The sequence below is a fragment of the Chiloscyllium punctatum genome, chromosome 16 (assembly GCF_047496795.1).
Source record: "Chiloscyllium punctatum isolate Juve2018m chromosome 16, sChiPun1.3, whole genome shotgun sequence".
In the NCBI taxonomy this organism is placed as follows: domain Eukaryota; kingdom Metazoa; phylum Chordata; class Chondrichthyes; order Orectolobiformes; family Hemiscylliidae; genus Chiloscyllium; species Chiloscyllium punctatum.
The window spans coordinates 99,185,211-99,197,487 of record NC_092754.1 but is presented as its reverse complement, the minus strand read 5'-3'; positions in this window follow the sequence as shown (position 1 = coordinate 99,197,487).

The following is a 12,277-nucleotide window of genomic DNA, read 5'->3' as shown; positions in this document are numbered from 1 at the left end:
CTGTATTCACAGTGAATCTGACCAACAAATGAAGCATAAGCTGCAGAGAGGGGAAGCTTTCTAAAGCGAGATGAGGGGCCTCTTTCATACCCAGCCTGGATTTTCCAATTACATTTCACAAATCACCTCAAAGCGTGTGCGACAGTCTTGAAAGGCTGAATGGTCTCCTCTGTTTCTGTGCACCAAGTTATAGGAGTAAGTGGACTCCAACTGTTCCTGTCTAGCAGCTTTAAGTTTCTAAATGGAACGCAGAAACATGGGACTGAGGAACAGGAGCGGGTCATTAGATACTTTGAGCCTTCTCCACCTGGCACTAAGATTGTAGCTGATCAGGTTGTGGACTCGGCCACACTTTCCTGTCTCCATCCTATTATGCATGACTCATTTCCCTGTCAAATATTTACCTAACGCAGTTTTCAATCAATGTGAACTTAGAGGCACGATAAACTTCCACTGAAGAGAATTCCAACTTGAAAGATCCTTTCAGAATTTTTCATCATCCCTCTTATAGAATCAGAGCGTCATACAGAATGGAAACAGACCCGTTAGTCCAATCTGTTCACACCGATCAGATATCAAATCTGATTTGCCAGCATTTGGCCAATATCCCTCCCCTTTCAGATACTTTTTAAAGGTGCGGTTGTACCCGCCTTGACCACTTCCTCTGACAGCACATTCTGTACACAAACCACTCTCTGTGTGAAATATTTACCTTCAGGTCCCTTCTAAATCATTTGCCATCTCCCCTTCAACCTATGCCCTCTTGTTCTGGACTCCCCTATCCTGGAGAGCAGAACGTGGCTGTTCAGAATATCCATGACTCTGATGATTTTATAAACCTCTATAATGTCACCCTTCTGCCTCTGACACTCCAGGGGGAAACACCTCAACCTAATAAACCTTTCCTTACAGCTCAAACTTCCAGTCCTGGAACATCTGTGTAAGTCATTTCTGCAGAAAACCAAGTTGTACGCAGTATTCTTAAAGTGGCCTCACCAACATCCTGTATAGATGCAAAATACCACCACAACTCCTATACTCAATGCTCTGACTGATTCAAGCAAATGTGCCAAATGTGTTCTGCACCACTCTGTCGACCTGCCATGTCCAGGACCTGATCATGAAGAATATAATGTCTGCCCTGATTTGCCTTCCCAAAATGCAAAGCTTCATATTTATCTAAATTAAACTTCATCTGTTACTCCTTGTCCCTTTGTCTCATTTAATTGCGGTCTCGTTGTACTCTGAGATAATCTACTACACCACCTTTCTGATGTCATGTGTAAACCTACTAACTATGGCCCCAATATTCACATCTAAATCCTTTACATGAATGATGAAATGCAGTGAACTCAGTACTGATTCTTAAAGCACACTGCTGCTCACAAGCCTCCAGCCTGAAAAATACTCCTCTTCCTTCAAGCCAATTGTGACTAGCTTCTTCTGTATCCCATGTGACTGAAACTTACTCATCTGTCTACCAATCAGAATGAAATACTAGCTATGAAGAGAGGCTGAGTAGATTAGGTTTATTTTCACCTGAAAAAAAGGAGATTGAGGGGGGACCTGATTGAGGCTTACAAAATCATGAAGAGTATAGACAGGGTGGATAGAGACAAGCTTTTTCCCAGGTTAAAACATTCAATAACGAGAGGTCATGCTTTCAAGGGGAGAGGTGGAAAGTTTAAGGGCGATACATGTGGCAAGTACTTCACACACAGGGATGGTGGCCATTTGGAACGTGTTGCCAGCAGAGGTGGTAGAGGCAGTCACGGCAGATTCACTTAAGATGCGTCTGGACAGATGCATGAGTAGATGGGGAGCAGAGGGATACAGATGCTTAGGAATTGACCGACAGACTTAGACAGTACATTTTGCTCGGCTCAGGCTTGGAGGGTGAAAGGCCTGTTCCTGGGCTGTAAATTTACTTTGACTTTGTTCTTTAAATGAACACCTTTCTGAAGTCTACATAGACAATGTCTACCAAACTGTCTTCATCAATCTTCTTTGTCACCTCTTCAAAAAACTTAACCAAATTAATGAGACATGATTTCCCATGCAGAAAGCCAAGTTGTCTACTCCGATCAGCGCTTGCTTTCACAAATGTATGTAAATGCTATCCCTCAGAATCTCCTCCAACAACCTACCCACCACTGGCATTAGGCTTACCGGTCTATAGTTCCCTGGCTTTTGCGGTCACTGTTTCCTTTTCTAGTCCCACTCTTCCACTGCTCATAACAAATGTGAAATGTAACCAGGTTTGTGATATGGCAGATGATATCGGTCTCAGACTGGGTCAGGGTCAGTTTTAGGAACAAGTCAGGCTAGTTTCTTTAATCTGCTCAAAAAGCACGTTTCTGATCCAGAGCAATATTACTCAAACTATGGTGGAAAGATGAATGGTAAACCTTTGTGTATTGCAATAATATATTCAATATTTCCCATTCTAAAAACACTGACACACACACAACACACAATCTCTCCAATTTTACCTTGAAAGAACGTTGTCCAGATATTACTGGAACTCATGACAAAGGAAAAATTGCAAGTTTGTTGAAAACGTTATTCTGCTTCTGAAGATATTGTACTCACACAGCTACGAGCAATGGGATTTCATCCTGGGAGAGTTTGGATTTAGCTGAATCCCTTTGCTTTAGGCAGTGAGTAGATTCCAATGAATTCGGGTCAGGGAGCACCCAAAGGGTAGCACAGTGGTTAGCACTGCTGCCTCACGACACCAGGGGCTAGGGTTCGACTCTAGCCTGTGTGTGTGGAGTTTGTACGTTCTCCCCATGTCTGTGTGAGCTTCTAGTAGGTGCTCCACTTTCCTACCACGACTCAAACTGTGTAGGTTAGGTTGATTGGTCATGCTAAGTTGTTTGTAGTGTTCAGGGGTTTCCAGATTAGGTGCATTAGTCAGGGGTAAATGTAGGGGAATTTTTGAGAAGGTTAGTATGGACTTGTTGGGCCGAAGGACCTGTTTCACCACTGCAGGGATTCCATAAAAATAAGAATGGTAACGATGCGTTTAGAGTTTTTTTTAGCTCGCAAACATTGCTGTGATGAGGAACAATGAAGGAAAGAGAGTGCAATAGGCCATTCCTTCTCAGGCAGATTACATTTTCTCCCTCTCTGAGCTGAATCACACAGTAATGTCATCCTCTCCCAAACTGGACCATGTGAGGTCTCCTTGTGCATTGTCCAAACTATGTCTCCATCACATTCCCTGTTCCATGTCGGTGCATCATTGCTGCTGTCATGTACAGAGACATACCCATAGCAGAAAATGGTCTTGGTCGATTTGAAGATATGTTTATATGTCCCTGCGTCATTAAAAAATTAAACTTGTTTAATTTATTCAGAGTACCTGTGTTAAACTGAATGCATTTTTAAAAGAAATACAGAAATTGCTGGGAAAGCTCGCCAGGTCTCTCAGTACCCAGATGCTGTAGTTGTACCAGCCTCCACCACTTCCTCTGGCAGCTCATTCCATACTCACACCACCCTCTGTGTGAAAAAGTGCCCTTTCGGCCTCATCAAACCCTTTCCCCTCTCACTTTCCACCAATGCCCTCTAGTTTTGGACGCCCCTAACCTCGGGAAAAGTCCTGACCACTCAACCTATCCATGACCATTCTGATTTTATAAACCTTTCCTGCTGCGAATTGTGACTTCAATCAACACGAATGGCTGTACTTTCACGCATCCTGGGCCTAAATTCTGAAATGCAATGCTGACACCTCTTCCTTCTCCAACAAGTCACAATTCTAAATCCATTTTAATCAGTCTGTTCAGATGTATCATGAGGCACTTCTGTGGGCTTTTCACCTTGACCTTTGTGCCCAGAGAAAGGGGCGCGAGCATCACTCAGCAATACCCATAAAGCTGTAACATTATTCTCCTGTGTGTTTGTTCATCAGCCTGTCCTGACATGCTGGGACATACCTCTGCAACAGGCAGGAGTTGAATCCAGGCCTTCTCGTCCAGAGCTAGGAACACTCCCACACAATTTCAGGAATTGGAATCAAATCCAGACCTCTGGCTCAGAGACAGGGACACTACCCACCACACTACCATACCCAGATTTTGAGTCATATTTTAGTGCCCACTTTCAGCTCGGTGTGGATTTATTATAATCAGATTACCTTTACTGAATTACACAAAACACTTTTTATTGTTAAACAAATGCAAGATATTTGTCTCAACTGTAGGATGTTGAGTGTACTTGCTATGCTATCGAAATTAACTATAAACATCTTTAATTGCTATTATCTGTAGTCTGCAATATTAAGGAAAGAAAACCTGCAGACACACTCTGCCCAATGACGGGTCTCAAATAGATATTTATTACTGAACACCAGAGACGAAGGAAGCGCTTAATTTCTGACTCCAAAACACCGATCACTCTTACCCACCTCCAAGGTGCGACTGCCCTCTTCCTAAAACCATGAAATGACACCAGGCCGGTGATTACTGTCCACCCTCTCCTCCCCACTGACTGTGTCTGCAATCTGTCCCTCCTCCCCATAACCACAGAAGGCAAACCAAGCTCATGGTCTTTGTGAAAGTCAAGGCCGGAGTGTGTAGGCCTCCTGGAGATGAATGGGGATTTTATAATTGAAGGGGGAGGGGGAGGTGATGGTAATATTACTCACTGGGCTGAGGGGTGGCTGATGGAGTTTAGTTTGGATTAATGCGGCGAGGTAAAGGATTTGGTAAATCAAACAACAGCAGGACCTATACAATTAAAAGTAGGGTCTTTGGCAGTGCTGTAGTACAGAAACCTCGGCCGTCAGGTATAATTCTTTAAAATTTGCATCTCATATAGATAGTGTGGTTAAGAAGGTGTTTAACACACTTGTCTTCATTGGTCAGACCTTTGAGTATCGGAATTGGGACGTCATCTTGTGGTTGCACAGGACATTAGTGAGACCTCTTCTGGAATACTGTGTCCAGTCTGGTCATCCTGCTCGCTCATTCCTTAGGCACACTACCCTCTGGGTGAAAAAGTTGCCCCATAGGTCACTTTTAAATGTTTCCCCTCTCACCTTAAGTCTATGTCCTCTAGTTTTGGACTCCCCGTGCCCTAAGAAAGTACCTTGACTCTTCACTTTAATATTATTGACCTTGATATTATTAAACTGGAGAGGGTTGCAGAAGCAATTAACCTAGATGTTGCTGGGAAAGGAGGGAGTGAGCTGCAAGGAGAGGCTGGGTAAGCTGGGACAGGTTTCACTGAAGCATATGAGATTCTGCGGTAACTTTACACAAGGGCTGATGTATTTTCCCTAGAGTTGGGGATTCAAAACTGAGGGATATTTTAAGGTGCGAGGAAAAAGATTTTAAAAACTCATGAGAGGTAAATATTTTAGACAGAATCTGGCTTGGGTGTGGAATGAACTTCCAGAGGAAGTGATGAAAGCAGGGACAGTTACAACGTTTAAAGGACATTTAGATCAGTACATGGATAAGACATCAGTTTGAATGGTGCTGTGAATAGCTGCCCTCTCCCTCCCCATCTCTGAATGAATCCCTGTTGGTTTTCACCCTCTGCCAATGCCTGTGCAGTGGGGTGTGGAGGCCAGCAGAGGGTGGCATTGTATCACTTTAAGCATCACAGAGACTGCCAGACCTGCACAAAAAAGATACACACACAGCAATTGTTAGGACACAACATTGAGCTCATCTGGTAATATAAACTAAACATAAAGAATTGCTCAATTTGCCTTGTAAACTGTTAAAATATGAGTGACAGAGAACTCACAAATTCCACTGTTTAAATAAAAACATCAATTTATTTATTAACTCTAAAACTGAACATTTTACATCAACTATTCACAACTCTGAGACCCCCTTTCTCTGAACTGCTTATTACCCTACTGCAACTCTACAGCAATGTACTGTTTCAAAAAGACACTTATTAAAATTACATAAGCGTAATTTCAAAACCACACAGCAGCTGTTGTTTCATCTGACCTCCCACCAAAATCCTTTTTTCCCATATTTCCTGGGAAGCCTGGCACATGTTACAGGATGTTATTGAAGTGTCTCCATTTCAGCATTCTGAAACCTGGGAACACATCCTTCCATGACACTGTCTCTCAGTCTCCCCATCTCTGTCTATTTCCTAAACCCCTCCCATGTGGTGAGATTTAAACTGATTGCCCTTCCATCTCTGTCTCTTTGGCAGTGATGTTCACATCCACGGCATCCCCTTGTCATGGCACAATGGAGATTATGGAGCTGTAAATGGATGGGAGCTGCACATCCCTTCACTTCCAGCATGGGCTGCAAGTTTGCCCACGCTGGGCAGTGATCTAACACAGTGTTACTGAGCAATGCACTGGGGTGGTGTACACAATTCTACATGCTGGGAAGGGTAACTGCTCCTGGTTTACAGATCAATGCACTGGGGCGGTGGAGACAGTCCGACATGCTGTGAGGGTAACTGCTCCTGGTTTACAGATCAATGCACTGGGATGGTGTACACAGTCCTACATGCTGGGTGGGTAACTGCTCCTGGTTCATAGATCAATGCACTGGGGTGGTGTACACAGTCCTACATGCTGGGAGGGTAACTGTTCCTGGGTTATAGATCAATGCACTGGGATGGTGTACACAGTCCTACATGCTGGGAGGGTAACTGCTCCTGGTTTACAGATCAATGCACTGGGATGGTGTACACAGTCCTACATGCTGGGTGGGTAACTGCTCCTGGTTCACAGATCAATGCACTGGGGTGGTGTACACAGTCCTACAAGCTGGGAGGGTAACTGCTCCTGGATTACAGATCATTGTACTGGGGTGGTGTACACAGTCCTACATTCTGGAAGAGTGACTGCTCCTGGGTTACAGATCAATGTACTGGAGTGGTGTACACAGTCCTACATGCTGGGAGGGTAACTGCTCCTGGGTTACAGATCAATGTACTGGGGTTGTGGACACAGTCCAACATGCTGGGAGGGTAACTGCTCCTGGTTTACAGATCAATGCACTGGGATGGTGTACACAGACCTACATGCTGGGAGGGTAACTGCTCCTGGTTTACAGATCAATGCACTGGGGTGGTGTACACAGTCCTACATGCTGGGAGGGTAACTGCTCCTGGTTTACAGATCAATGCACTGGGGTGGTGTACACAGTCCTACATGCTGGGATGGTAACTGCTCCTGGTTTACAGATCAATGCCCTGGGGTGGTGTACACAGTCCTACATGCTGGGAGGGTAACTGCTCCTGGGTTACAGATCAATGCCCTGGGGTGGTGTACACAGTCCTACATGCTGGGAGGGTAACTGCTCCTGGGTTAAAGATCAATGTACTGGGGTGGGGTAGACAGTCCTACATGCTGGGAGGGTAACTGCTCCTGGTTTACAGATTAATTCATTTGCGATCACTGCACATGCTGCTGTGCTGGTCCGACTATCTGCGGTTTTTAGAGAATGCAATGATGTGGTCAGTGCAGCTCCCCACGCTGGATGGATATGTAGCCTGTGCACAGTACATCATGTTGGTGGGGTGGATAGCGGGGAAAAATGAAGGTGAGATCAACGGCTCCCCAGAACATTCTTTCCCCAACATTCTATGAATGACAATCCACGGAACGTTCTGCCCCTGACATTCTATAACTGACATTGCCCGGAACGTTCTGTCCCCGACATTCTATAACTGACATTCCCTGGAACGTTCTGCCCTGACATTCTATTACTGACATTTCCCGGAACGTTCTGTCCCTGACATTCTATAACTGACATTCCCCGGAACGTTCTGTCCCTGACATTGTTTGTGAACGGCCGGACATCAGTGAATTCAACAAACGATAAGATCCCGATGGAAGAGATCCCGTTCCAGGGAGAAGGAGACACTGTTCCGAAGGCCCCTCAGGCAGTTAAAGGGGTGAATACGTTTTCCCTGCGTTTACATTTCTCCACGACACAGGATCAACCACTATTTAGACCAAAATACAAGAATTCCCAAACTCCGTTTGTCTTCAGGAAACTGGGAGAGAATCCTTCAGGACAGCAACGTTTCCACCCTCCATATTAGGAACTGGGAAGGAGTGACCTGTGTCTGCTCTCGAGTGATCGAGTGTGTGGGAATGTTCTAGAAACCATCTGTCCTTATGGATGTGTCTCTATGTGTTTGGGGAGAGAGGGTTTTCTATGGTTTATGTCACATTTTTGTCAGTAATTCCGAACTTCCCATTTGTTATTCCAGCTCCAATTATTTTAATAAATCCCTGAATACAGGGACACATTTGAAAATCTCACTGGGTCCCCGATCAAACGGGTCCCTTTGCCTCCAGGCTGATGGATAATGGGTTTGTTTTCCTTCCTCACAGTTAACGTAGTGACCATCTATGTCCTGCTTTCTAAAGATTGTGGATTGTCTCCATGTGTCAGACGTTACCTGGGGGCCATGGCAGCGGCGGACCTGCTGGTCATTATCCTCGATCTGATCCTGAGACACATTCCCATTGTTTATGAGGAACAGTTTTATTTCCTCTTGTACTTCGTCCCCTTGTGTAATATCCACGCCGTCCTGCTTTATGCAGCCACTGACTGCTCTGTCTGGTTCACCGTCACTTTCACCTTTGATCGGTTTGTGGCCATTTGTTGCCAGAAGCTGAAAAGTAAATATTGCAGTGAGAAAACGGCGGCTGTGGTTTTGGGAGCAGTGACTGTGCTGAGCTGTTTAAAGAACATTTCCTGGTATTTTATTCTCAAGGCTCGGTATCGGCTGATGAACGCACCCTGGTTTTGTTTTGTAACAGACGCTGTTCGATTCTCCATTGTCTGGGTCACAATCGAGTTCCTCCACTACATTCTAACCCCGTGTGTCCCATTTCTCCTGATTCTGCTGCTCAATGTTCTCACCGTCAGACACATTTTAGTGACCAGCAGAGCCCGCAGGAGACTCCGCGCTAACACCAATGGGGACGCTCAGTCTGACACTGAAATGAGAAACCGAAAAAAATCCATCATTTTACTGTTTGTGATCTCGGCCAATTTCATCCTGTTATGGTCAACGTTCATGCTGTATTCTATATGGGCACGGATCTGCGAGTTTGGATATCAGTCTGTGTATCTCGATTGGTTTGTGCAGGAATTGGGCTTCATGCTGCAGCTCCTCAGTTGCTGCACAAACACAGCGATTTATGCCGTGACCCAGATTAAGTTCAGGCAGCAGCTGAAGAATGTGCTGAAATATCCCTTCACCCAAATCCATCCATCCAACAAATTCCCTCATTAATCACACCATCCGGGATTTTCTCATTTCAGTTCAGTGTTTCAGCAATGGACCAGCCTGTCGCTATGGTAACAGACTGAGGGTAGCGCTGGTTTGTCCATACTTATCCCACAGCGGGGTTACAGGGAAACATTTCAATATTTCTCACAACTCAGGGGCCAGTGGGAAAAGGCACCATCCCACTGACTGTATCCATCACTTCCATTTGTTAACAATAAAAGTGTTAATTAAATCGTGCCGAGCAGCAGAGTGAACGATGTTGTTGTGTGTCTTTGTGTGGGAGAAGCTGAGCTGGAGAGAGACAGACTCAGCCCCAAGTCCTGGTCCTCAGGGAAGGGGAGGGCACCGCGCCCTGTGCTCAGGAGCTGGGTTTAACTCCCTCTGACACCCCATTCCAACCTGGCCTCCTCATTTCCTCACCCCCACTTTTCCTCCTCAATTCTCTCCCTCTCCCACTTTCTTTCTGCACACTGTCTCTTTCTCACCACCTCTCTCTTTCACTCTCTCCCGTCCCCAATCTGACACCCCCCAACCCCAGTTTTTCCACCTGCCTACACTATTCTTTCTGCCTCACTCTCCCCCTCTCTCTCTCACACCCCCAACATGAGTTTATCCACCTGCCTCCATTCTTCTCTCTCCCCCTCACCCTCACTCTCTCTCCTGCCGTCTCTGTCTCCCTCCTGCAATTCCGTCTCTACCCCATTTTCCCCACATTCCACTTCTCACATCTCTCGATCATTTCACCCCCACACCCCCACACGCAGCCTCACCACCAACGCCCAGTCTCTGGGACAGAGGGAGAAGGAAGGACCAAAGAGACAGAGTGTGTCAGAGAGAGAGGAAGGGTGGGACAGGAGGGAGAGAGATTCAGTCAGAGAGAAACGTAGGGAGGTGGGGAGAGAGAGAGACCAAGGTAGGGGGATCGAGAGTGAGAGAAGATGGAGAGAGAGCGAAGGAGCATAGAGAGACAGAGGGAGAGAGAGAGGAAAGGGAGAGATAAGGTGAGGGAGGGAGAGAGAGAAATAAGGGAGGACATAATGAGAGAGAGGTCAGAGAGGGAGGGGATAGAGAGAGGGGGACAGAGAGAGGGGGACAGAGAGAGGGTGACAGAGTGGCGGGAGATAGAGGGGGTCATCGACAGAGGTGAAAGTGAGAGAGGGGGACAGAGAGAGGGTGACAGAGAGAGAAGGTGCAGAGAGAGAAGGGGCAGAGAGAGAGGGGCAGAGAGAGAGGGGGGCAGAGAGAGTGGGGACAGAGAGAGGGGCAGAGAGAGGGGGGTGTCAGAGAGAGGGCGACAGAGGAGAGAGGGGGCAGAGAAGGAGGGGGACAGAGAGAGGGGGGACAGAGAGAGGGGGGAGACAGAGAGAGGGGTGACAGAGAGAGAGGGGGGAAGAGAAAGTGGGACACAGAGAGAGAGGGGTATTGAGAGAGGGGGTCAGAGAGAGGGCGACAGAGAGAGAGGGGGAACAGAGAGGGAGGGGAACAGAGAGAAGGGAGGACAGAGAGGGGGGGACAGAGTGAGAGGCACAGAGAGAGAGGGCGAGAGAGAGAGGGGGACAGAGAGACAAGTGGATAGAGAGGGGGGTAGGAGAGAGAGGGAGGCAGAGAGAGAGGGGGAGAGAGAGAAAGGGGTACAGAGAGAGAAGGGGATAAAGAGAGTGGGGGACCGAGAGAGAAGGGAACAGAGAGAGAAGGGGACAGAGAGAGAAGGGGGGACAGAGAGAGAGGGAGAGGGAGAGAGTGGGGGCAAAGAGAGAGAGGGTGACAGAGAGATGGCGACAGAGAGAGGATGACCGAGAGAGAGGGACAGAGAGAGAGATGGTGACAGAGAGAGAAGGGACAGAGAGAGGGGGGGACAGAGAGAGTGGGGGACAGAGAGAGGTGGGCAAAGAGAGAGGGGGGCAGAGAGAGGGCGAGAGAGAGAGAGGGGGACAGAGAGAGAGGCGGACAAAGAGAGAGGGGGACAGAGAGAGGGAGACAGAGAGATGGGGGGACAGAGAGAGGAGGGAACAAAGAGAGGGGGAGAGAGAGAGAGGGGGCAGAGAGAGGGGGAGGCAGAGAGAGGGGGAGGCAGAGAGAGGGGGGCAGAGAGAGGGGGGCAGAGAGGGGGGTACAGAGAGAGGGGGACAGAGAGAGGGGAGAGGAGAGAGGGGGGACAGAGAGAGGGGGGATGGAGAGAGAGGGGCACAGAGAGAGAGGGGCAGAGAGAGAGGGGGGCAGAGAGAGGGCGAGAGAGAGAGGGGGACAGAGAGAGAGGCGGACAAAGAGAGAGGGGGACAGAGAGAGGGAGACAGAGAGATGGGGGGACAGAGAGAGGAGGGAACAAAGAGAGGGGGACAGAGAGAGAGGGGGCAGAGAGAGGGGGAGGCAGAGAGAGGGGGAGGCAGAGAGAGGGGGGCAGAGAGAGCGGGGCAGAGAGGGGGGTACAGAGAGAGGGGGACAGAGAGAGGGGGGAGGAGAGAGGGGGGACAGAGAGAGGGGGGATGGAGAGAGAGGGGCACAGAGAGAGAGGGGCAGAGAGAGAGGCGGTCAGAGAGCGGGCGACAGAGAGAGGGGGACAGAGAGAGGGAGGACAGAGAGAGGGGTGACAGAGAGAGGGGGGTGGAGAGAGGGGGACAGGGAGAGAGGAGGACAGGGAGAGAGAGGGACAGAGAGAGAGTGGGGCAGAGAGAAAGGTGGGGTCAGATAGAGAGGGATAGAGAGAGAGGGTGTCAGAGAGAGGCTGACAGAGAGAGAGGGGGACAGAGAGACGGGGGACAGAGAGAGGGGAGGACAGAGAGAGAGGTGGACAGAGAAAGAGGGGCAGAGAGAGAGGGGGTCAGAGAGAGGACGACAGAGAGAGGGGGGGACAGAGAGAGAGGGCGACCGAGAGAGAGAGAGGGCGACCGAGAGAGAGAGAGGGTGCGAGAGAGGGGGACACAGAGGGGGGATATAGAGAGGAACAGAGAGAGGGGTACAGAGTGGGGGACAGAGAGGGGATCAGAGAGGCGGGCAGAGAGAGAAGGGGCAGAGAGTAGGGGGATGGAGAGAG